The sequence below is a fragment of the Leucopleurus acutus genome (assembly GCF_964270905.1).
Source record: "Leucopleurus acutus genome assembly, chromosome: 17".
In the NCBI taxonomy this organism is placed as follows: domain Eukaryota; kingdom Metazoa; phylum Chordata; class Mammalia; order Artiodactyla; family Delphinidae; genus Leucopleurus; species Leucopleurus acutus.
The window spans coordinates 37007472-37032749 of record NC_139159.1 but is presented as its reverse complement, the minus strand read 5'-3'; the positions used below and the strand labels follow the sequence as shown (position 1 = coordinate 37032749).

The 25278-nt window shown below is 38.7% G+C and overlaps 1 pseudogene across 1 annotated transcript; it reads left to right on the top strand.

The window, feature by feature from the left end:
- Window positions 1–16279: 16279 nt before the first annotated feature.
- Window positions 16280–19420, top strand: LOC309973907 (UDP-N-acetylglucosamine--peptide N-acetylglucosaminyltransferase 110 kDa subunit-like; annotated as a pseudogene). Its single transcript has one exon. The product of its transcript is annotated as a UDP-N-acetylglucosamine--peptide N-acetylglucosaminyltransferase 110 kDa subunit-like (transcript).
- Window positions 19421–25278: the final 5858 nt, after the last annotated feature.

Genomic DNA, 25278 nt, shown 5'->3' with positions numbered 1-25278 from the left:
ATAGATTAAATCTCACATTACAGGTTAAAGGAAAGGAACCATGCACTTACATTATAGATTAATACCCACATAACAGGTTAAAGGAAAAAGAAACATGTGCTTCTCTCAAAAGTTGTAAAGAAGGCATATCCATTTCTAAATATATTTCCCAATTTCTTTTGCTTGTTTTCTGACCTTTGTAGTGCATTTTGCCATGAGGAAAATTTTAATTCTTATATAATTAAATGTATCCTTTTTTCTTTGTATCTTAGAAAGATATTCCTCATGAATAATTTATTTCAAGTCTCCCAGGTTTCTGATACTTTTACACTTTCATTATTTTTTCACTTTTAACTAGTTGCTGTATCTAGAATTTAGTAATTCTATGATAGCCATATTTTCCCACTTTTGTTGAATAATTTTTGCTACTGATCCAAAACGTGAATTTTATTTTAATCTCAATTCCCTTATGCTCTTGCATCTAATTTTAAGATGCTTCCTATTCCACTGGTTGTTTTGTCTATCTAAAACAAAATGCTACCTTAAAAATAATGTAATTATAATATAATAAATGTTATTAGTAAACATAATGCAATATATAATAAATAGCATAATATAAAATAACAAAATATAATTTACCATATAACAAGGTCAAAGGAGAGCAAAAGTATACAATCACTTGAAATATTCCCCAAAAGATATTTTATAAAATTCAATATTCATTTGTAATTTAAAAGAAAGAGTAAAATAGGGATTGGTGAATGCTTCCAAAATAAGAAGAAATTATATGTCTAAAAGAGAAAGAGGTAAGTGATAGACTTTAGTAACACTGGCAATAAATGCAGGACAAGAGGAGGATGCCTGATATAAGGTTAAAGAAAAAGTATTATGTAACATTGTGTTTGCAGCACTGATGAGTTCAGTGAAAAGAGAATCTCATAGAAAAGAGTATCTCATTCTTCTTAATGTATGTACACTTGTCCATTGCATGAGCATAACAGCTTATTTAACCAATATGTTACTGATCTACATCTGGATTTCTAGGTTTTCATGGAATTTTATTATGCACAGTTGCTTCAAACACTAGGACTTCCTCTTATGTTTATATCTTTTGAAAGAAACAATATCTCCACAGATGATTTATCTGTGCTGGCTGCTAGCTGACTTTGGGTACTTCTCAGTTCTTCCCTTTACCTTCCTAGTCAATATGAAAAGGGAAGGCAAGAAGGTCTCCTGTTTAGAGACTGTAAAGGTAGGTCTTGGTGATAAAGTCTTGGTGGTAAAGGCTAAAAGTATTAACCCAGAACAAATGTTTTTCCAGCTGTAACTGTGTGTGATTCCCTTGGCTTGATTCCATAGAGGATGTAAGACAAGACTGTAGAATCTGCCCTCAAAGTGCTTCCAGTAGGATGAGCTAAGTCAAGTATGGTGGCATATCTAATTCAAGACAAAATATCACGTCTCCTTTTCTCTCCTGGCAAAACTTGGTGGAGTGAATGTAGAAGTCACTGTATGCTTTAAATTAAAGGAACACAATAAATCTTATATTGGAAGGTGATTATTCTGGTCTCTTTGTGGAGACGAATTGGAAATTGTCTAGAAGAAGGAAAATTAGGTTAACCAAAGTTAAACTCATAAATAATTGAGCATTAATTAAATATCTGTGGTCTATGTTTCTCTTTGATCATAATTTCTCCCAATTTGTACACCTCTCTGATACCTGATTAATCCTTGTCAAAGATGCAGTTAACAATGATTATTACTGTGTATTAGGTTTTGCCTGGGCCCTGAAGAAACTATCCTAAATCACCAGCTATGATTGTCTCTTGATTTCCTCACAGAGAACAATCAGAACTCCTTGTCTTAAGTGGCTTGGGATGAGAAACTAGTTAGTCTCTTAGATACTGTTAGAGGACCCTACAGAGCCCATTGGTGAAAGTTTGGAAAACACTGGGCTTCTTAAAATTGATTCTTGTAGTGCTTCAGGAAAGATCACTGAACCAAAAGGGTAACGGTGTTTCTGGTTCTGTTGTTAGTGCTCTCCATGGAAACATTGCTGAAGCTTCTGGACTCAATTTCCTTCCCCATGTGTGAATGTCACTGAAAATATCCAACTCCATTCTATCCCCATATAACTTCAGAAACTAAGCAAAATGAAGACTCAAAATTCATTTCAAATAATGAAATGAATATATAACGTAGAATGGAACTGGGAAAATACCTGGTTTAAATTCTGGAAAATACCAACTATACAATTCTGGATAAGTTGCTTAATCTTGGTTAGTCTAATTTAATGCCCATCTCACAGGATGTTATGATGATTAATATCTTTGTATAACGTACAGTGTTATGTAATTTCTTCTTCGTTTTCTTGAGTAAACTCATATCCTTAAGCAACTCACTGTAAACAATAGTTACTTACTTGCTTAAATTACTCTTATCTTCTATTATCAGCTGAATTGTGTCTTGCTCAAGTTAATATGTGGAAGTCTTAACCCCCAATACCTCGTAATATGACTGTATTTGGAGATAAGGCCCTTAAATAGGTAATTGAGGTCAAATGAGTGGGCTCTAATCCAATATGACTGGTGTCTTTATAAAAAGAAAATATTAGGACACAGACATGCACAGAGAGAAGACCATGTGAAGACAAAAGGAAAATATGGCAGCTACAAACCAAGAACAGATACTTGAGAAGAAATCAATCCTGCTGACACCTTATGTCAGATTTCTAGCCTCTAGACCTGTGAGTGAGTAAATTTCTGTTGTTTAACCTCCTCAGTCTCTGGTACTTTGTCATGGCAGCTCTAGGAAACTAATACAACTTTTTATGGCCTCCTTGTCTCAAGTTGAAAGTTCAATATTTGGCATCATAGCTAGGAAACAAAAATATCATCTACATTCCTTGTTGTAGTCTTTCTTCCCCATTCTCATTGCTAGTAATTTCCATATTTGGGTCTGTTTTCTGTGCCTTGTAAACAGAGCGTTACGCTCATTTCTGGTCTTACTGCTAATATACGGTAAATGTGCAGATACTGAATAGATTTTGGAGAAGTGCAACATATAGTTGGCACATGTGTGTATTCATATAATTTATACTTCTTCTCTATTTTTTTCCTTTGCTGTGAGCTAAGATTCTCTGCTTTTGTGACAAGTACTCCTGAATACTAACCCCTGAATTTAATTCACCAAAAATTGCCCAAAATAATAATAATATGGGGAAAGAGAGAGTGATAGAGGGAGAAGAACAAACAATCAGGCAAGGGCACTGCTGTGAATTATTAGGGTCTTATAATAAGATTATGTTAGTCTAGAGGAAATGACCGTAAATATCATCAGTGAGCCCAGTTGGTCTTTACTGACTGCTAGACACATCCCTGAGTTCTGTTCTTAGTCTCCAACTGTATGATTACTACTGTCTGGAAGTATTATTTGAACAACTAAAGTCACTTAATGGAAAAGGAATATGTCTTTAGAGAATCAACAGTAATTTTTCTATCTGATTAAAAAGGAATGTTGACTGTCTGGCAACCTCAGTCATGTTTGTAAGCAGGAAAGCATTGGCTATTAAAAGTGGATGATGTAAAGAGATGAGCAGAAACTTTGGCGATAGGTATACCTGGATTTAATTCTCACTTCTACCGCTTGGTAGCTGGATAGCCTTAGGCAAGTTTCATACCTCCCTGAAATTCACTTAATTCAGTCTGTAAAATGGCATAACAACTTATTATAGCATCCTTTTAGGAATTTTAAATCAGTTATTGAAATAAAAGTACACAATATATAGACAAGTATGGATTCCTCAATAGGTGTTTGACCTTTCATTTCTCTAGTATCCCACCCGCATCAAATAAAGAAAAATACTTTTTAAAATTTACGAATATTTCATTGTTCTAAAGTTAAAGCCATAAAAATAGAAATAATCAAATGGCCTACTATCATACCGTTAGAAGAAAAAAAAAAAGGTGTTCATGAGAGTTCCATATTAGAATACAAGTTTTCCTTAGGCACCTGTTTATGTATGCTATTCTGCTCTTTACAATAAATAATTAAATTTAAAAGATTCCTCACTTTTAAGACCTTATTAGTTTACAAATTACATATTGACCTATGCTAAATTTTATACCGACCCATGCTAATGAATTCAGTACAGAAAACAAAAAACACTGCACTCAAGCAAACTACATATATATATATATATATATATATATATATATATAACTTAAATGCATTTATATCCTACCGTGTCTCATAAAGCACTGTGGTAACTCACCGGAATACAGACAATCAAATATAATGGCAAAAGCACTTAATATAAACAGGGCCAAGGAACCATAGACAGAAGATGAAGAAAAGATTAGGGAAATGTGAACAGGAGGACGTGTAGTTAATTGAGTTGTATGTTTTGACCTTAAGATTCTCTGTGTGGGGACTTCTCTGGTGGCACAGTGGTTGGGAATCCTCCTGCCAGTGCAGGGGACATGGGTTCGGACCCTGGTCTGGGAAGTTCCCACATGCCGCGGAGCAACTAAGCCCATACGCCACAACTACTGAGCCTGTGTTCTAGGGCCAATGAGCCACAACTACTGAAGCCCACGTGCCACAACTACTGAAACCCCAGTGGCTAGAGCCCGTGCTCCACAACGAGAGAAGCCACAGTAATGAGGAGCCCGCACACCACAATGTAGAGTAGCCCCCACTCGCCCCAACTAGAGAAAGCCCATGTGCAGCAACAAAGACCCAACACAGCCAAAAATAAATAAATTTATTAAAAAAAAAAGATTCTCTGTGGATAAAACAACATGTAAATAATTGGTTACAAAGCCACATTATTTGAAGGTGCCAGACTGCACATTAACAGTCTGACACAAAGGGACAGCACAGGAAAACTATTCAAAGGTAAAGATTTTTAAATCTTTGCAGTTTGAAACCTTTTAGAGCAAGTATAATGAGCTCGACACACATTTCAACACTCAACATGTTAATCACATGTTCAAAGCATGTCTCAAAGTCATTGGAAATAGTTGCTGTCTCTGTCTCTGATATGTAAAACAGATCTGTGATGTGTAAAACTCAGGAGGTATTGATATCCACTTTTTGGCATCTGAACAGGAAACAAAGTTGTTTCGCAGTGATAATAAAGAATGAAGTAAATGCAACAGTGAAATAAAAGACAAAGTACTGAGGGAATGTATTAACAAAATGAATCCAACTAAATTCTGGTGACCTGGGGCCTACGATTGTACACACTGCATGGAAATACCCCAGCCTAAATACTGGCATAGGAGGAAGGGTACTGCTAAGCCCATCACAGTATAATCCTTTTAAATGTCCCTTTCAATGTTGTCTCCACTCAACACTGAGTATAGGAAGTCTTCCCATTAGGCAGAAACACTGGCTGCCCAATGATTGACCAAGAAATTAACACACTAATGAATAAATGATGCTAATTTATTTCTATCCCTGACAACGGGAAACAGCACACACTCTGTGTCAATGATATGTCCTCTTTCCCACTTTTCTAAATGGTCAATTATGTTTTTCCCTTCATTGCTTTATATCATGTGTGGCAGGCATGATGGGAAATGGCTACCAATGCTTCTGTTATTGATTTCTACCTTCATTTCACTGTGGCTAAAGAAGATACTTTGTATGATTTCAGTTTCTTAAAAATGTGTTGGTACTTGTATTGTGGCGTAACATATGGTCTTTCCTGGAGAATGTTCCATGTGTACTTGAGAAAAATGTGTATTCTGCTGTTGTTGAGTGGAGTGATCTATATATGGCTGTTAGGTTTAGTTGGTTAAATGTGTTATTCAGTCCCCCTACCTCTCTACTGATCTTCTGTCTAGATGTGTCATCCATTATTGAAAGCAAGGTATTGATCTCCAACTATTATTTTAGAACTATTTATTTCTTCCTTCAATTCTGCCAATGTCTGCTTCACATATTTGGGGGATGTTTGGTACATATATGTTTATAGTTGTTATATCTTCTTGATAGATTGAACTTGTTATCAACATATAGTGGCCTCCTTTTCCTCTTGTGATAGTTTTTGATTTAAAGGTTATTTTGTGTGATATTAACATAGCCATCCCAGATCTATCTTCCTTCCTTCCTTCCTTCCCTCCTTCCTTCCTTCCTTCCTTCCTTCCTTCCTTTTTCTTTCTCTCTCTTTCTTTTTGTTACTATTTGCATGGGATATTTTATTCTGTGCTTTAACTTTCAACTAACTTGTGTCTCTTGAAATCAAGTGAGTTTTTTGCGGACAGCATATACTTGGATTATGGATGTTTTTAAAGTCCATTCTGCCAATATTTATCTTTTTATTGGAGAGCTTAATCCACTTTTTCAAAAATTACTGATGAGGAAGAACTTAATTCTGTCTGTTTCCTGGTTGTTTTCTGTATGTCTTATGCATTTTTTGCCCCTCATTTACTCCATTACTGACTTCTTCTGTGCTTAGCCGATTTTGTTGTAGTGAACTCTTGATTCCTTTTTCATTTCTTTTTGCATATAGTCTATTGATATTTTCTTTGTGGTTATCAAGAAGATTACATTTACCCTTCTAAAGTTCAAACAATATCATTTGAATTGAAACCAACTTCAATAACACACAGAAACTCTGTTCCTCTACAGTTCCATTCCTCCTCCTAACATTATTGTTGTCACAAATTACACCTTTATGCTTTGTGAGCCCAATAACATGGATTTATGATTATTTTATTCATTTGTTTTTTCAATCATGTAAGAAATAAAAAGTAGAGTTACAAACCAGTAGCACAATACTGGCTTTAGTATCTGCCCATGTATTTATCTTTACTGGAGATTTCTATTTCTTTATACAGCTTCGAGTTGCTGTCTAGTGTCCTTTCATTTCAACCTGAAGGTTCAATTTAGCATTTGTCATAGGGCAGTGTTAGGAAGTTGTAAAACAAACGCCCTCAGCCTTTGTTCATCTGGGAATGTGTTAATTTCTCTCTAAGTTTTGAAACCAGTTTGGCCAAATATAGAATTCTTGGTGGACAGCTTTTTCTTTCAGCACTTTAAATATGTCTGGCCTCTTGCCTCCATGGTTTCAGATAGGAAATTAGCTATGAATCTTTTTGAGGATCCCTGCTTTGTAACAAATTTGTTTTTTCTTTCTCCTTTGGGAGTAAAGATTCTTTCTCTGTCTTTTGGCATCTGAAAGTTTGATTATACTGTTTCTTGTTGTGGCGTTCCTTGAGTTTCTCTTAGTCCTGAAATCAGGCAAAGATTTACAGCAACCAAACACATACTGAACCAGGGAAGAGGCAATTTGAAAATGGCAGGAAAGCTTTGTGGCATTTTTACTTGCCCTTGCCCCATCTACTCTTAGTGTAGTGATGGTCTTAAAGTGGTGGGGTCTTAATGCAGTGATAGTCTTAAAGTAGCAGCAGACCATTCGTAGTATGGGACCCTCAATCCTGCTTCAGGAGGGAGCAGAAGAGACCATACTCTCAGATTATTATGTGTATCTGTTCTAACCTGTCTGGGAGCTACCTGAAGGACTGACACAAGATGCTTATCTCTGTCTTAGCTAACCTGGAACACAGTCTGGAAAAGCAGTGGTCATTGCTCAAAAAAAGTGCAAGGTGAACTAACAAAGCACAGATGGCTGGGGCAGAAGACTGTGCATTGAAATACAATAGACCACATAAGATGCAGGAGCAAAAGTTGGGGGAGATTCTTTGGGAACTTAGAACATACAAAAAGTACACATGTGTCCAGAGAAATTAAGAAAGCCACATGCATACTCAAGATAAGATGCATGTTCTGAAAACACCAGAGGAGTCTCTAAGCTTTTGCCATGGGCTGAGCCCTGAACTCAGTGCAGGTCAGCTAAATGTTGAAGGAGTGATCCAGCAATCTGCACAATGGGGAGAGGTGTGTGGTTTTGAGTGTGCATGTGGATGTGCTTGTGTATATTTGTTTTTGTTTGCCTTAGGTGCAGGAATTCAAGGACATCTCTGTCAAAACATTAGCTAAACATGAACTAAAGGAACAGAGACTTCAGTGCCTACATACAATAAAGAGTACAGTCATTGCAAAACTAGTTTGGAAAGGTCTCTAAACAAACAGACTACTACAGCCTTCAACAATCAAAAGCCCAGAAAACCCTGGGAAAGTGGGAGAATCTGATTTCCATAGACACCACATTATAATATTTGAAAGCCAAATGTTCAACCAAAAAACTCACAAGGTATACAAAGACATGGAAAAGTATGGTCCATTTAAGAAAACAAATTAATTGATGAAACCATCCCTAAGGAAGCCCAGACTTTTCTCCATTGCATATTCTTGCCTCCTTTGTCATAGATTCATTGACCATAAGTGCATGGGTTTCTTTCTGGGCTCTCTATTCTGTTCCAGTGATGGATGTTGTTGTGCCGGTACCATACTGTTTTGATTACTGTAGGTTTGTAGCACAGTCTGAAGCCAGGGAGCGTGATTCCTCCAGTTGTGTTCTTCTTTCTCAAGACTGTTTTAGCTATTCAGGATCTTTTGTGTTTCCATACAAACTTTAAAATTATTTGTTCTAGGTCTGTGGAAAATGCCCTTGATATGTTGATACAGACTGCATTGAATGCGTAGATGTCCTTGGGTATGATGGTCATTTTAACAATATTAATTCTTCCAATCCGTGACCATGGTATATCTTTCCAGCTGTTTGTATCATCTTTCATTTCTTTTATGAGTGTCATATAGTTTCCTGGGTACAGGTCTTTTACCTCCTTAGGCAGGTTTATTCTTACGTATTTTATTCTTTTTTATGCGATTGTAAATGGGATTGTTTCCTTAATTTCTCTTTCTGATAGTTCACTGTGAGTGTATAGAAATACAAAATTTATATATAGAAATCTATTGTATCCTGCAAATTTACCAAGTTCATGTTTGAGCTCGAATAGTTTTTTGATGGTGTCTTTCAGATTTTCTATGTATCATGCCATCTGCAAACAGTGACAGTTTTACTTTTTCCTTTCCATTTTGGAGTCCTTTTATTTATTTATTTTTTCTTGTCTGATTGCTGTGGCTAGGACTTCCAAAACTCTGTTCAATAAAAGTGGTGAGAGTGGGCATCCTTGTCTTGTTCCTGATCTTAGGGGAAATGCTTTCAGCTTTTCACCATTGAGTATGTTAGCTATGGGCTTGTCATATATGGCCTTTATTATGTTGAGGTATGTTCCCTCTATGCCCACTTTCTGGAGAGTTTTTACCATGAATGGATATTGAATTTTTTCAAAAGCTTTTTCTGCATCTATTGAGATGATCGTATGGTTTTTAGTCTTCAGTTTGTTACTGTGATGATAAGAGACCTAAGACAGCTACAGAGGCTAAGTGACCTTTCCTTCCCTCAATGGGTAGGTATCCTTGTTCTGCCTTCTAATTGAGTTAGTATCTGAGTAAAGAACTGCCAGGTGTCATTTAGTTCACAATACACTGCTGTGGCAATATAGAAATGAATTTGCCTAAGTCATTTGGCTTTTCTCAATTATAGTAAATGAATATACTGAATGAATACTTCAACTTAAGGAAATGTTCTTAAAATTATATTAATGTAGGCAACTTCAGTGGAGAACTGAAAACAAAACAAAACATTCAGGTAAAGGGTTGAAATAAAAGTACATTCAGTTGTATCCAGTTTCCTCTTGTAAATCTCTCTTTTTAATTTGAGTGGACAGTCACTTGAGAATATCTGACTTGGGGCTAAGGAAATCTAAGCCTTCTTGGCCACACTGTATTCTCTTACGTCATTTAATAAAGACACCAGTTGGGTTGCTGAAAAAAGAGTGGGAAAAATCAATCCCTCACATCCAAAGGGTGGCTCTTGAAACTATGTGTGTTGTTGTAGTTATTTTGCTCTTCTGGCCTCAGAAGTTCTAATCTTAACCTTAGCCCCTCATGGAGAGAGACTTTGTAAACCAATTCCCACGTTACTCATTATGTGACTGTTGAAAAAGAGCAACCCAGCTCTTTTCCTGTGCTTTCAACCATTTATCTTCTTCAAAAATCTGTTTGGATTGTTATACCTTAATCTTGCCTGGCAAGGGACTTATGGGAAGGTTCTTATTGTTTGAAAGTTTGGTGCCAGTATCTGCAAAGAAAGAAGAAAGATGTGTTTATCAAACATCCCAATAGTGAAGGTGTGTGAAAGCAACTTTTGAAAAAGTTAATCTGTCAGAGTTTAGCCGTATTATTACATTTTATTTTATTCATTGAAAATAAATAATTATCAATGAATCCTTTCTAGATTTTCTGGTTTCCCAAAGTTCCCTGTATTCACATTCTAAGAGGAAAAATGGTATTTTAAGTCAGTGCTCTCCACCTTATATTATTTATAATCACTCCTCGTGACCTCTTCCTTCCAAGAAACTTGATCCTGAGAAGTGTCCTTTGTTTGTCTTTGTGGAATAAGTGATGAGGATGCATCCTGGAGACCTGTGAGATGTTTAACTTGTGGCATAATGAAACTAGGATGGAGAGTTCTGGAAAGATCTGGAAAGGTGGCTGGTAGAGTGTGGCCAGATGTGGTGGGAGAAGAGAGACGTACAGAGAGAGGGAGAGGAAATTTTCAGAGGGAGAAAATGAAACAAATAATTAAATAAGTTTTGTTGTGTGGTGTGGGACGCAAGCCTTTCTCTCCCCCTTTCCTTCACAATGTCTTTGTTAAAGACTGTGTTTTTCATTAGTTTTACTAAGATAGGATTTGCTGTTTTGTTTGGATACTGAGAATGGACCCATGGAAACAGTTACATTTGGGTTATCTCTGACTGTCTTTAATGAAGAACATAAATATTGGCCACACTATCTATGCACATGCTATCACCATGCCTTTTTTGTTCTCTGTTCATGTATCTAAGTCCTCTTCTTTCTTTAAGGTCAATCTCAAATCTCATCTGAAATGTACATTTATTGATAGATTCAACCCATAATGAACTGTCCCTTCTTTGTCCTCCTTAGGCTCTGATTATTTATAAAACTCATTTTTGAACTTAGAAACTGTCCAATATGATATATTAGTTATTTCACCAGCATATGTTATATCCTCAACACAGTTATACGCTTTTGTGGGGCTGGGATCATACATTCTGTAATTTTTCTCAGTACTTACACTTACTTTGACAAAAAGTGCATTCATTCATCTAAACATCATTTATTGGATGTTAATTAAATATCTCAACTCAGTAAATATTGTTTGAATGAATGCATGCATGAATGAGGGAGTATGCAATAGGTAGCCTAATGTACCGCCCAATGTGAGAAAACCAAAAACATAAACACAAAAGCAAGCCAAAAAGTGGACCAGGACTTTCTGTAAAATATCCTGCTTTTTGTTGGATGATGCCATGAAAATCAAGATGCTCCTGAAAGGTCTTAATAGCTGACCAAGAATAGTAAACAGTTGAAATTCTCTCAGGCTTCTTCAACCCTATCACTGGACACATTTATACCTCTCAGCAATGGTATTAAAAGAAGAGATTAATAAAGCTTTTATAGATGAGTTGATAAATCTCTAAATATTTAAGTCTTCATTGCCTGCTAGGTTTTCTCTATTTTGGGTTTCCAAAAGATTTCAATAAACCACAGGATAATTAAAAATTAGACATTATCTTTCTTACCTTGACGTTTTTTGATGGTAAACACCTTTTTATTGTCTCCATAGTGCTGCCCAATTTCCACCAGTACAGTACTTAAGTGAATTTTGCTCTGGATGGTGGGACATATAAGATGTAAACGAATTGTTTGTATATGTTATAGAATTCTTCAAAAGGGCCTGGCCATGGAAATGCATTGAATATTACTTAAATAACAAAAATAACTTCCTCAGAATTATTATTCTATTCTGGTTAGGATACTATCTGCTCTGGTTTGTTAAAATTTCCCTTTAGAGTGGTTTTAATTTTGTTTCTGATAGGGTCCTAGGATTTATTGCCACACCCATCCTGCATCTGTTTTTCTTTGAATTACTCTCCTTGCAGTTTCTGATTCATACAGGGCCTTACAGGTTAGTGACAACCTGGCCATCACAACGCTGGGAAGGACAGGCCTACTTTTCAGAGGTGTTGATGTTTTCTGTACCTGAAGGTTTTCAAGAGATATCAGTCTTCCTCACCACCTCCCTTGGCCCTCTTAATGGACTAAGCAGTTCCTCATGAAATTTCTGTAGGATATCTGTACCAACTTCTCAATATTGTTCCATCCTGAGTCTAAATTCCTGGCCTCAAGGTAATGTTAGATTTCTAGCTCCAGCCCCTATTTACATAAGGCCTATACTAAGGAATGGAACCCACAGACATCAGTCCACTCTTTTTTCTCTGGATTTAATTTCTCTGTTACTTTCTGAAACATGCAGGTGTTCCTTTCTTTCTTTTAATCTCAGCTATGTCCTTTTAACTTTTTCAAAATTGACCCAGAATTTACATGTGTCTTCAGTAAGAGTACATTAAATTGAGGTTAGTCTGCTATTCTACTGGCATATTTGAGATCCAGATATTTTGCTACTTAACTGGATTCAATGACCTGCATATTTCAGGCATCTAAAACTCACCATGTTCCAAATTTCCCTCCTTATAGTTAGTAATTTTCTTGGGAATCTGGATGACATTAAATGGAATAAAGTTAGTGAGTGGCCCAGGAATGCCTGAAAGTTTGTTTGTCAGAGTGGCCAGGGAAAGTTAAGCAAGGAAGAAAAGCAAATGAAAAACAGAATCACATTATTATGGCTGAGTTTACTCCCAGGATTCCATGCAGAGCTCTCTGTAGAGCTGGGTTGGGTTATAACTTATGCCAGAGCTCTACGTGGGGCTGACACCATCTCATGCCAAGCTCTCAGTTCTGGGCTCACGTCATCTCTGATCCACTCTGTGGAGTGGAAACTTTGGAGGAATGGCCAATGTGTTCCACGGCGTAGGAAGAGGGAAATTATGAATGTGACTTTCTAAATTGTGGAGGAACTAACCACTGTAAATGTGCCTTGAACTATGTTGTTTAATTTGACCAGTCAGATCAATGACATTCCCCTTCAATGAAATGCTGCTACGTATATGAGCAGAAAAACAAAACTGGTATAAGGAATAGATAGCTAGTGGGAAGCTTCCGCATAGCACAGGGAGATGCGCTCTGTGCTTTGTGACCACCTAGAGGGGTGGGATAGGGAGGGTGGGAGGGAGGGAGATGCAAGAGGGAAGAGATATGGGGACATATGTATAACTGATTTACTTTGTTATAAAGCAGAAACTAACACACCATTGTAAAGCAATTATACTCCAATAAAGATGTTAAAAAAAACTGGTATAAGGAGATGGAGAGACTGGGAGTCTTATTTTCCCACCAATTAACTTTGCCTCTGACCATGACCTTCCCTTTGAGTCTCCTAGACCTTGGGGATGATCGCAGCCCCTTGGGTTGGGTGACGGCAACCCCATCTTCACTAGAACCTCTATAGTTAACTTTGATTTTTCCCACTCCGTCTATCCATCCCATGTATGCAGTCAGACATTTGATCTTGGACTTTTCCTGACAAAATATGCTTGAATATAACCATTTCTTTTCACTCCCACTGTTACTGCTATTGTCACTGCCTTAACTAGGGCTTTATCTTTAAGTTCTTTATATAAATATATAAATATCTATATATAAATATAATATACAAATAAATAAAATATAATATTAATTCTGATGATTTTAAAGTCTTTTCTTGATAAAGACTTTTCCTGATAAAGATACACAATATCTTATATAAATATTTTTGTATTATCTGTTCTTAGAATTGTAGTCATATGATTCTATCCCTTGGTTTGTCTAGAACTTTTTGATTGAATGCTGGCTATTTTATTTGGCTTTTTTTGTTTTTCTCAGTGGAAACGTTTTGCTTCAAAATATTTTATTCTACCTGGAAGTAGCAAATCTTCAAATTACAATTTTTTAAATGCTTTCAAATATCAATACTATAGGTGTCACAAAATCTAGGAAAATGACATTTAAAAATTAACTACTGCCAGATGTGTCTCTATAAAACTTTTCCCCCACTCTTTTAGCTATATATTCTTTAACTGCCTCCTCATACGACAGTTTATGTATTTTCGAAATAAAATTTTAAGAAATAAACTTTGTAGTTTTTAGACATAGATTTCTTGTAACATGGTTGATTAGAATTTGCTTCTAGTTATTAATAGTTTAGAAAAGTTTATTTCAGCTTCACAATTTATTATTGATAATGTCACATTAATTTTCATTGTTAACTTTGAGAAAACCTCTATGGATTATTTCCTCATAAGTATTTACTATTATAAATGCATTACTGATTTCAGTACTGCTATAGGTTTGTGCGTTACAGGAATTCTGATAAAATACTCATTCACACCATTCCATTACACACATTGTTGATGGAGTATATTTATTTATTTATTTATTTATTTATTTATTTATTTTTGGCTGTGTTGGGTCTTCATTGCTGTGCGCAGGCTTTCTCTACTTGCAGGGAGTGGGGGCTACTCTTCGTTGCGGTGCACAGGCTTCTCATTGCGGTGGCTTCTCTTGTTGCAGAGCACGGGCGCTAGGCACGCAGGCTTCAGTAGTTGTGGCTAGCAGGCTCAGTAGTCGTGGCTCATGGGCTCTAGAGGGCAGGTTCCGTAGTTGTGGCACACCGGCTTAGTTGCTCCGTGTCATGTGGGATCTTCCCGGACCAGGGCTTGAACCCTTGTCCCCTGCATTGGCAGGTGGCTTCTTAACCACTGCAACATCAGGGAATCCCCTGGAGTATATTCTTGACAGAAGAAAATTTCCGTTTTGACTAAGCATTGATGAGAACTGAATCTTTGACTTATCTTTCACATGCCTGATGATTGAAATAATTTTCCACAGATTAGCTTCTGGTTTTGTACTTTTCAGTTCTTTTTTTCTTCTTCAAACGCACATGCTTTGAGAGCTGTGAAGTGCAAGACATGGCTATATTGTAAGGTGGTGTTTGTCCTTATGCTTCTGTGTCTTGTGCTAGTTAAGTCACTAGAGTAGTCAGTATGAGTACTGGAAGTTATTCCTGTAATGCGATAGTATATAGTCAATTACATATGGCAGTGTCTGAAAATCACATAATATCCTCACTTAAAACATCTCCCTAGGGCTTCCCTGGTGGCGCAGTGGTTGAGAGTCCACCTGCCGACGCAGGGGACACGGGTTCGTGTTCCGGTCCGGGAAGATCCCACATGCCGTGGAGCGGCCAGCCCGTGAGCCATGGCCGCTGAGCCTGTGCGTCCAGAGCCTGTGCTCCACAACGGGAGAGGCCACAACAGTGAGAGGCCCGCATAACACAGAAAAAATAAAATCTCCTTAGCCAGATTTCAAAAAAGCCTGTGGCCATTCCAATATGATCCAACATAGCGGAATATGATAGAAGGAAAATTGGCAAAGAAAGAGACGTTGGTCTTACCTGATGGAAGTTAAAATATCTCACTTCTGACAATTTTGCAAAAACCTATAATTCCACGAACTAATTTCTAGGGTTCTTCATAGGACCTAAAAAGGAACCCATAGAGTTGTGGAACAGCAATAGAAACTGCTGTGATGAGAAGCCCAGGCACCGCAACAAAGAGTAGCCTCCGCTCGCCGCAACTAGAGAAAGTCTGCACGCAGCATTGAAGACCCAACGCAGCCAAAATAAAAATAAATAAATAAAGATAAATAAATTTATTTTTAAAAAAGTAATACTCAGGTTTGAGGCATGAGAAGTATGATGAGGAGAAATTAGCTAATCCTTTCAGAACTTTTAAAATATCAAACTCAGTCTCTAAGATTTTAGCATTATATACAACATCGGTTACTTATTAGTGGTTTGGGAAGGCCAATTTAAAATTTTCTGATCTTACTGTATTGAAATTCACGGCCCTAATGTTTTCCACATTGACTATATGAATGATGAAGTAAAGTCAATCATGTATTTCCTTTCCAACTGGGCAGAAATCAAAATTTTGAAAAGTGTTTGGACTACTGACGTTTGATTTCTTCTAAGGCAAGTGTATAGGTAATTTTTATTCCCTGATTAGGAGAAAAATGGTGGAAGAGGGCAGGGTTAAGAATTAAGATTTCAAGAGCGTGAGAGGTAGATGGCCAACCAGAGTTCCTAAGTTTCGGTGCGTGTTACTGTTGCCGCCGCTTAAGCCTACCAAAGCAGTGGTACGGCTGCTGCCCTCGTATTTGCTACCTCTAGAAACATTCTTGCCAGTAGTGGCGGCAGCGGGACTCAATTACCCCCTTTTCTCACTCTCTCCAGAAGCTCCAGATGGCGTCTTCTGTGGGCAACGTGGCCGACAGCACAGAACCAACGAAACGTATGCTTTCCTTCCAAGGGTTAGCTGAGTTGGCACATCGAGAGTATCAGGCAGGAGATTTTGAGGCAGCTGAGAGACACTGCATGCAGCTGTGGAGACAAGAGCCAGACAATACTGGAGTACTTTTATTACTTTCATCTCTACACTTCCAGTGTCGAAGGCTGGACAGATCTGCCCACTTTAGTACTCTGGCAATTAAACAGAACCCTCTTCTGGCAGAAGCCTATTCGAATTTGGGGAATGTGTACAAGGAAAGAGGGCAGTTGCAGGAAGCGATTGAGCATTACCGGCATGCATTGCATCTCAAACCAGATTTCATCGATGGTTATATTAACCTGGCAGCCGCTTTGGTAGCAGCAGGCGACATGGAAGGGGCAGTACAAGCTTACGTCTCTGCTCTTCAGTGCAATCCTGATTTGTACTGTGTTCGCAGTGACCTGGGGAACCTGCTCAAAGCCCTGGGTCGCTTGGAAGGAGCCAAGGCATGTTATTTGAAAGCAATGGAGACGCAACCGAACTTTGCAGTAGCTTGGAGTAATCTTGGCTGTGTTTTCAATGCACAAGGGGAGATTTGGCTTGCAATTCATCACTTTGAAAAGGCTGTCACGCTTGACCCCAATTTTCTGGATGCTTATATCAATTTAGGAAATGTCTTGAAAGAGGCACGGATTTTTGACAGAGCTGTGGCAGCTTACCTTTGTGCCCTAAGCTTGAGCCCAAATCATGCAGTGGTACATGCCAACCTGGCTTGTGTATACTATGAGCAAGGCCTGATGGATCTGGCAGTAGACACCTACAGGCGAGCTATTGAATTGCAACCACATTTCCCTGATGCTTACTGCAACCTAGCCAACGCTCTGGAAGAGAAGGGCAGTGTTGCCGAAGCAGAAGATTGTTACAATACAGCTCTGCGGCTGTGTCCCACCCATGCAGACTCTCTAAATAACCTAGCCAATATCAAAGGAGACCAGGGAAACATTGAAGAGGCAGTTCGCTTGTATTGTAAAGCATTAGAAGTCTTCCCAGAGTTTGCTGTTGCCCATTCAAATTTAGCAAGTGTATTGCAGCAGCAGGGAAAACTGCAGGAAGCTCTGATGCATTATAAGGAGGCTGTTCGAATCAGTCCTACCTTTGCTGATGCCTACTGTAACATGGGAGACACTCTAAAGGAGATGCAGGATGTTCAGGGAGCCTTGCAGTGTTATACTCGTGCCATTCAGATTAACCCTGCACTTGCGGATGCCCACAGCAATCTGGCTTCCATTCAAAAGTATTCAGGGAATATTCCAGAAGCAATTGCTGCTTATCACACTGCTCTGAAGCTTGAACCTGATTTTCCTGACGCTTATTGTGATTTGGCTCATTGCCTGCAGATTGTCTGTGATTGGACAGACTATGATGAGCGAATGAAGAAGTTGGTCAGCATTGTGGCTGGCCAGCTGGAGAAGAATAGGTTGCCTTCTGTGCAGCCTCATCATAGTATGCTCTATCCTCTTTCTCATGGCTTCAGGAAGGCTATTGCTGAGAGCCATGGGAACCTCTGCTTGGATGAGATCAGTGCCCTTCATAAACCACCGTATGAACATCCAAAAGACTTGAAGCTCAGTGATGGTCGACTGCGTGTAGGATACGTGAGTTCTGACTTTGGGAATCATCCTACTTCTCATCTTATGCAGTCTATTCCAGGCATGCACAATCCTGATAAATTTGAGGTATTCTGTTATGCCCTGAGCCCAGATGATGGCACAAACTTCTGAGCGAAGGTGATGGCAGAAGCCCATCATTTCATTGATCTTTCTCAGATTCCATGCAATGGGAAAGCAGCTGATCGCATCCATCAAGATGGTATACACATCCTTGTAAATATGAATGGTTATACCAGGGGTGCTCGAAATGAACTCTTTGCTCTCAGGCCAGCTCCTATTCAGGCAATGTGGCTGGGCTACCCTGGGACCAGTGGCGTGCTTTTCATGGATTATATCATCACTGATCAGGAAACTTCACCTGCTGAAGTTGCTGAGCAGTATTCTGAGAAACTGGCTTATATGCCCCGTACTTTCTTTATTGGTGATCATGCTAATATGTTCCCTCACCTGAAGAAGAAGGCAGTCATCGATTTTAAGTCCAATGGGCACATTTATGACAATCGGATTGTGCTGAATGGCATCGACCTCAAAGCATTTCTTGATAGTCTCCCAGATGTGCAGATTGTCGAGATGAAATGTCCTGATGGAGGAGACAACGCAGACAGCAGTAATACGGCTCTTAATATGCCTGTCATTCCTATGAATACTATTGCAGAGGCAGTTATTGAAATGATTAACAGAGGACAAATTCAGATAACAATTAATGGATTCAGTCTTAGCAATGGACTGGCAACTACCCAGATCAACATTAAGGCTGCCACTGGAGAGGAGGTTCCCCGTACCATTATTGTAACCACCCGTTCTCAGTACGGGTTACCGGAAGATGCCATTGTGTACTGTAACTTCAATCAGTTATATAAAATTGACCCATCTACTTTGCAGATGTGGGCAAATATTCTGAAGCGTGTTCCCAATAGTGTACTGTGGCTGTTGCGTTTTCCAGCAGTAGGAGAACCTAATATTCAACAGTATGCACAAAATATGGGCCTTCCCCAGAAGCGTATCATTTTTTCACCTGTTGCTCCTAAAGAGGAACATGTTCGGAGAGGCCAGCTGGCTGATGTCTGCTTGGACACTCCACTCTGTAATGGACACACCACAGGGATGGATGTCCTTTGGTCAGGGACACCCGTGGTGACTATGCCAGGAGAGACTCTTGCTTCCCGAGTTGCAGCTTCCCAGCTCACTTGTTTAGGCTGTCTTGAGCTTATTGCTCAAAATAGACAAGAATATGAAGACATAGCTGTGAAACTGGGAACTGATCTAGAATACCTGAAGAAAATTCGTGGCAAAGTCTGGAAGCAGAGAACATCTAGCCCTCTGTTCAACACCAAACAATACACAATGGACCTAGAGCGGCTCTATCTACAGATGTGGGAGCATTACGCAGCTGGCAACAAACCTGATCACATGATTACGCCTGTTGAAGTCACTGAGTCGGCCTAAATAATGACTGTGTGCACAGGAGAATTACCCTGTACCTGAGCCTCAACCTTCTGGGGGAAAGGGAACTACTTTTTCCTTATCTGTACAATACCGTGCTGCAGATGGGTGACAGTCAATGATAAGAAATAGCACAGCCAGACTTGCTTCCTGCGTGATCATGATCACGATAGGGAGAGACACAAGAGATGGGAAACTGCTGTTGCACAAGGAGTCTCCATAGAATTTTGCAGCAGCCAGGTGTCTGGAAGGTCTGGACGGTAAGTCTGGAAGGTCTGATCTCCCTTGGTCTTCCATGGGATGGATGGTTAGTGTGGAAGGGAGATAGAGATTGCCCAGCCGTTTTGTGATTATCATGGATTGATCGAGTCTTCTGAATTAATATTTTTCTTTATATTTTGGGTATTGGAGCTTTTAAAAATGTTTGGTTTCGGGTATTTGTATTCATGTGAAGTGTGTATGATTCTCTTGAGATAAACTTTTAAGCTAAAATATTCCTTGTTTTAGTTTCTGAACTCTACAGATAAATGGGGACTTTGCTGGTGTAGTCTTTTTATAGGTTTTGTAAACCACCTGAGCCTATGTCAGTCACTTTAGTGTCTGACATAATGTTCGGAAGTATCAGTGCTTTGTTGGTTTATAGATGATGGCTTAAATTCTTTTCCTGGTCCGTTTCCTTCTTCCCTTCCCCCCACTTTAAAAATTCTCCTGTAACTTGGCTAACAAAAAACCAAGTCTGATTCAAAACCTCCCAGAGTGTTTCTCTTAACCGCATCATCTGGTGCCAAATGAAGATTCTTAGGAGTGATTATTAATTCTGAAGGGCACAGTTGTGGTACTGTCACTGATGATAATAATAATGGATTTTTGGCCTAGAGTTTTGACCTATTTCACCAGTGGTTTTATCGTTGACTGCCCCTCTATGCTGCTTCCAAAAGTGATAGTGTGTGTTAAGATTTTTACTTTCATTTCTAATGTTTGTTTGTTTTTTTTAGTGAGTCCTGTTCCACCTTTTTTTTTCAGCAGAAATGAAATCCCAGGTAAGTATAAGTATTCAAATATTTGATCAGTAAGTCACAGTTATCTCCAGTACATTAAATAACTTTCATCAAAAAACATGTTATAGGTAAAAAGCTCTGAAGGACCAGCTATGTATATGATAATTATGTTTCAGACCTTCTAGGGTATTATATATAATAACTTGTCTTCTGGACGTGGTCTTGAAGTCTTTATGGATTCAGTCTCAGTAGTAGCCAACTGCACTGCTACTTGGTTTGGAGTACAAATTAGACTTTAGCCCTCCTGGAGGTTGAGTTTTTGGTATTGAAAACCATAGGAATGAAATTATTGTATTTCAACAAAGGATCGAGGGCTTAAGGCTTAAACAAGGCAACATACGTGTGGGAAGCAGTCAGCCTTGAGGGCAGGTAAGGACATGCCAGGCATGCGGCCGCTGCTCGAAGGGACTGTCCCTACTTGTTCCCCTCCTTTTTCCATTCCATGGGAGATAAATCACCAGGGCCTAGAGATCAGAAAGAATGTAAAATGAGACAAGCAAAGCTGTCTCCCCCCTGCACATGCAGGTTATTTTTGATGCTTCTGGGTTTATGGGTTTCCTCCCAGGGAAGTTAACCTTGAGCCGAGACAGTCTGTAGATAATGTAAACCACCATCTGGCAACCTTCCGATTTCTAGGCTAGATAATCTGCAACTGTAGCATAATAAAATTTGCCTTGCAACCATCAGTTGTCTTGGTCCTTCTGACCCCATCCGTCGGTGCTACTTCAGTTCCTTACCCCTTCCCTTCTGACCCTGGGCGGTGAGATCCTCTTTCTCCGGCTGGTCCGCGGCAAGTGGCACTCGAACAGGGACCTGAAGCGTGAAGGCAATTAAAAGAAAAAGAAAGTGCAGGTAAGAGAACCCTTATGCAAAATATGTGTGGCCACCAGTAAAAGTGGAACTAATAGAGGCATAAGGCAATAGTCAGAAGTAAAATAAGATGGGGCAAAAGGGCTCAAAGATGTATGAATTATTTGCTCAGGTTTTACTTTCGATGCTTAAAGCTCGGGGTAATAAAGTTTCTACCTCACAGTTGACTGAATTTTTACAGAATATCCATGGTGTATCTCCCTGGTTTCCTGATGGCGGCTCTGTTGACATAGAAATCTGGCAGAAAGTTGGAGAAGATTAAAAAATTATTACAAGTCTCGAGGGCCTACTCATACTCCTGTTGTTACATATAGTTTGTGGAATCTGATAAAAAATATGTTTAGATTCTTCTCATGATAGTGTTGATTTGAATGTAAAGTCAGAAAAACATAAGCCTCTGACAGAAGGAGAGACTGTATTATCAGCTACTGTGTCGCCACTTCCTAAACCGAAAGAGCTAATTAATTTAAATATTTTAGATGAAGAGGAACATTTTGACTTAACAGATGAGGCTTGTAAACATAAAAGAGAGAAATATCCTGAGGATGATTTTCTAATGGCTGTGATAGATAAGTCAGTGAAAAAGCTGCAGGTTAATAAGGACTGTCTTCCTCAAAAATCCACATCTGTAAAAATGCTGAGTCCCTTGCAGCGCGCTGTACAAGGAGCAATAAAACGAGGAGAAGATCCTATTTTCTGTTGTCCCGTCATAGAAAGACCTGATCCTAATAATCCTCAACAAGCTACTAGGGAGCATCAGGCTCTCCCTTTGAAAGGTTTGAAAGATTGAAAATCTGCCTGTGCTCAATATGGGCCCACTGCTCCTTTTACTACTGCTATGGTTGACAGGAGAAGCTCTTCCCCCCGCTGATTGGAAGTCTATTGCACGAGCTTGTTTAAATGGTGGAGATTATTTAATATGGAAGTTTGATTTTTATGAACGGGCTGCTGAACAAGCAGAAAAGAATGCTGCCCATAATATTCCAGTTGATTATCATATGCTGATTGGGGAAGGACAATATCTTTCTTTACAAGATCAATTAACTTATCCCTTTGTTGCTTATCCGCAAATAAATCATTTGGCATTACAAGCCTGGAGGAAATGTCCTTCTACACACAAAACTGAAGATCTTTCAAAACTTAGACAGGGACCTGATGAACCATATGCTGATTTTGTAGATAGGTTGTCACAGGCGGTGGGGAGACTCATTGTGGACGGACTCACTGATACAATTGTAGTTAAGCAACTTGCTTTTGAAAATGCTAATAATGAGTGTCAGGCTGCGATTCGACCTTGGAGAAAACGGGGAACATTGGAGGATTATATTCACCTTTGTGCAGACATTGGGCCTACTTATATACAGGGTGCTGCTGTGGCTGCAGCATTAACTAAAGTGGGGTTTAAAAACAATCAAAAGAAAACAAAGATTTGTTTTAAATGCAGAAAAGACAGGTCCTTTTGCTAGAGAATGTAGATCTTTTAATTCTAACCCTAGTCCTTCCTTCCCTACTCAGAAACCTCCAGATGGTCAGAAAATCCCTGGTTTATGCCCTAAATGCAATAGGGGAAAACATTGGGCACAAGATTGTTGCTCAGTGGCCCACAAGGATGGGCCACCACTGTCGGGAAACTCCTCCCGGGGCCTTCCCCGGCCCCAACAAATAATAAGGGCAATGTCTGTGTATCCTCCTCAAATTATCAATCAGACATTAACCAAAAACAAAAACATACAATATCCTCGCTCTCCAGAGCAACACCAGGAAGCGCAGGACTGGAGCTCAGTACCTCCGTCCGATATGTATTAACTCCTGAAATGGGTCCTCAGGCCCTCTCTGCAGGCATCTGTGGACCTTTACCCAAGGGTTTGATGGGACTATTATTGGGAAGAAGTAGTGTCACCATGAAAGGTTTAACTCTTATGCCAGGAGTCACAGATTCTGACTACAAAGGAGAAATAAAAGTCATGGCACAAACTATTAAAAATATAATAACTATTTCTCCTGGTGATCAAATTGCACAATTGCTACTTTTGCCCTTTGTACCTCATGGACAAATTTTACAACATCAAAAGAGAGAAACAAAGGCTTTTGGATCGTCTAATGCTGCCTACTGGATTCAGAAGATAGGGAGCGAACGTGCAGAAATGAAATGAACCATTAATGGAAAGGTTTTTTCAGGTTTGTTAGACACTGGAGCTGATGTCTCTGTTATGACGCAGGTACACTGGCCTAAACGTTGGCCCATTAGTCCTACTATTACAGAACTTCACGGAATAGGACAAAGTTCTTCTCCTATGCAAAGTAGTCAGTTTTTTTTTTTATGGCAAGATAGTGAGGGCCATTCAGGATATTTCCAGCCTCATATTTTGCCTGGGCTGCCTTTAAACCTCTGGGGCCAAGATATATTAAAAGAAATGGGAGTATTACTTTATAGTCCAAACTCTCAAGTCTCTAATATGATGTTGGATCAAGGATTTCTTCCCACAAAAGGGCTGGGAACAAATCAACAAGGAATTGTCTATCCTGTTGATGTGAAAATAAAAAATGATAGACAAGGTTTGGGTTTTTCTTAGGGGCCTTGGATTCTCCACTCACTGCTGATCCAATTACTTGGCTGACTGATGACCCTGTATGGGTGGACCAATGGCCCCTCACAAAGGAGAAATTAGAGGCTGCAGAACAATTAGTACTGGAACAATTAGGGCATTTAGAAATTTCCAGTAGTCCTTGGAATACTCCTATTTTTATTATCAAGAAAACATCTGGAAAATATAGGTTATTACAGGATCTAAGAGCTGTTAATAAAACTATGCTAATAATGGGAGCTCTTCAACCAGGCCTACCCTCTCCAACAGCCATACCACACAATTATCATCTTTTAGTTATAGATTTAAAAGATTGTTTTTTCACTATTCCTTTGTTTCCTGAAGATAGAAAACATTTTGCTTTTAGCTTGCCTGCCTTAAATTTTAAGGAACCCATGAGGAGATTTCAATGGAAAGTATTGCCTCAGGGCATGGCAAATAGTCCTACATTATGCCAAAAATATGTGGCTCAGGCCTTGACTCCTGTGAGAAAAAGGTTTCCATCGTTATATCTCATACATTATATGGATGATATACTTTTAGCCACTGATAATATTTCTTTATTAGAGACTGCTTTTCAATTTTTACAAGAGTCCTTACAATCATTTGGCTTGGTCATTGCCTCAAAACAAATTCAAAGACAATCTCCATTTTTATATTTGGGAAAATATATTGATAACACTACTATTAGGCCTCAAAAACTGCAAATTCGAGTTGATAATTTAAAAACATTAAATGCTTTTCAAAAATTACTTGGCGATATTAATTGGCTAAGGCCTTCCTTAAAACTTACTACTGCTCAATTACAGCCTTTGTTTGATATTCTTAAAGGTGACTCAGATCCTCCTTCTTCACGCTCTATGACTCCAGAAGGATTTCAAGCTTTACAAATAGTCAATAGATCTATCAGTTCTACACAATTAACTAGAATTCATACTCACCTTCCAATTTTCTTAATAATTTGTCCAACTCCTCATGTGCCTACTGCCGTCTTATGGCAAACTGTTGGAATTATTGAATAGATTCATATGAAATCTACACTCTAAAGTTATTCACCCTTATTATGAACTTATTAGTAATTTAATAATGCAAGGTAGAACTAGATGCTTACAACCTATAAGTATAGAACCTTCTCAAATTATTATCCCTTATTCAGTTAGTCCACAAAATTGGCTTTTTCAACATAGTAATGAATGGGGTCTTGCTCTTGCAGGATTTTCAGGTACCTTGGAATGCCATTACCCTGCTGATAAATTGATCCAATTCAGCAAACTTAACTCATATCTTTCCTTCTATAATTAGGCAACAGCCTGTTCCTCATGTACCTTTGGTTTTTACGGACGGTTCT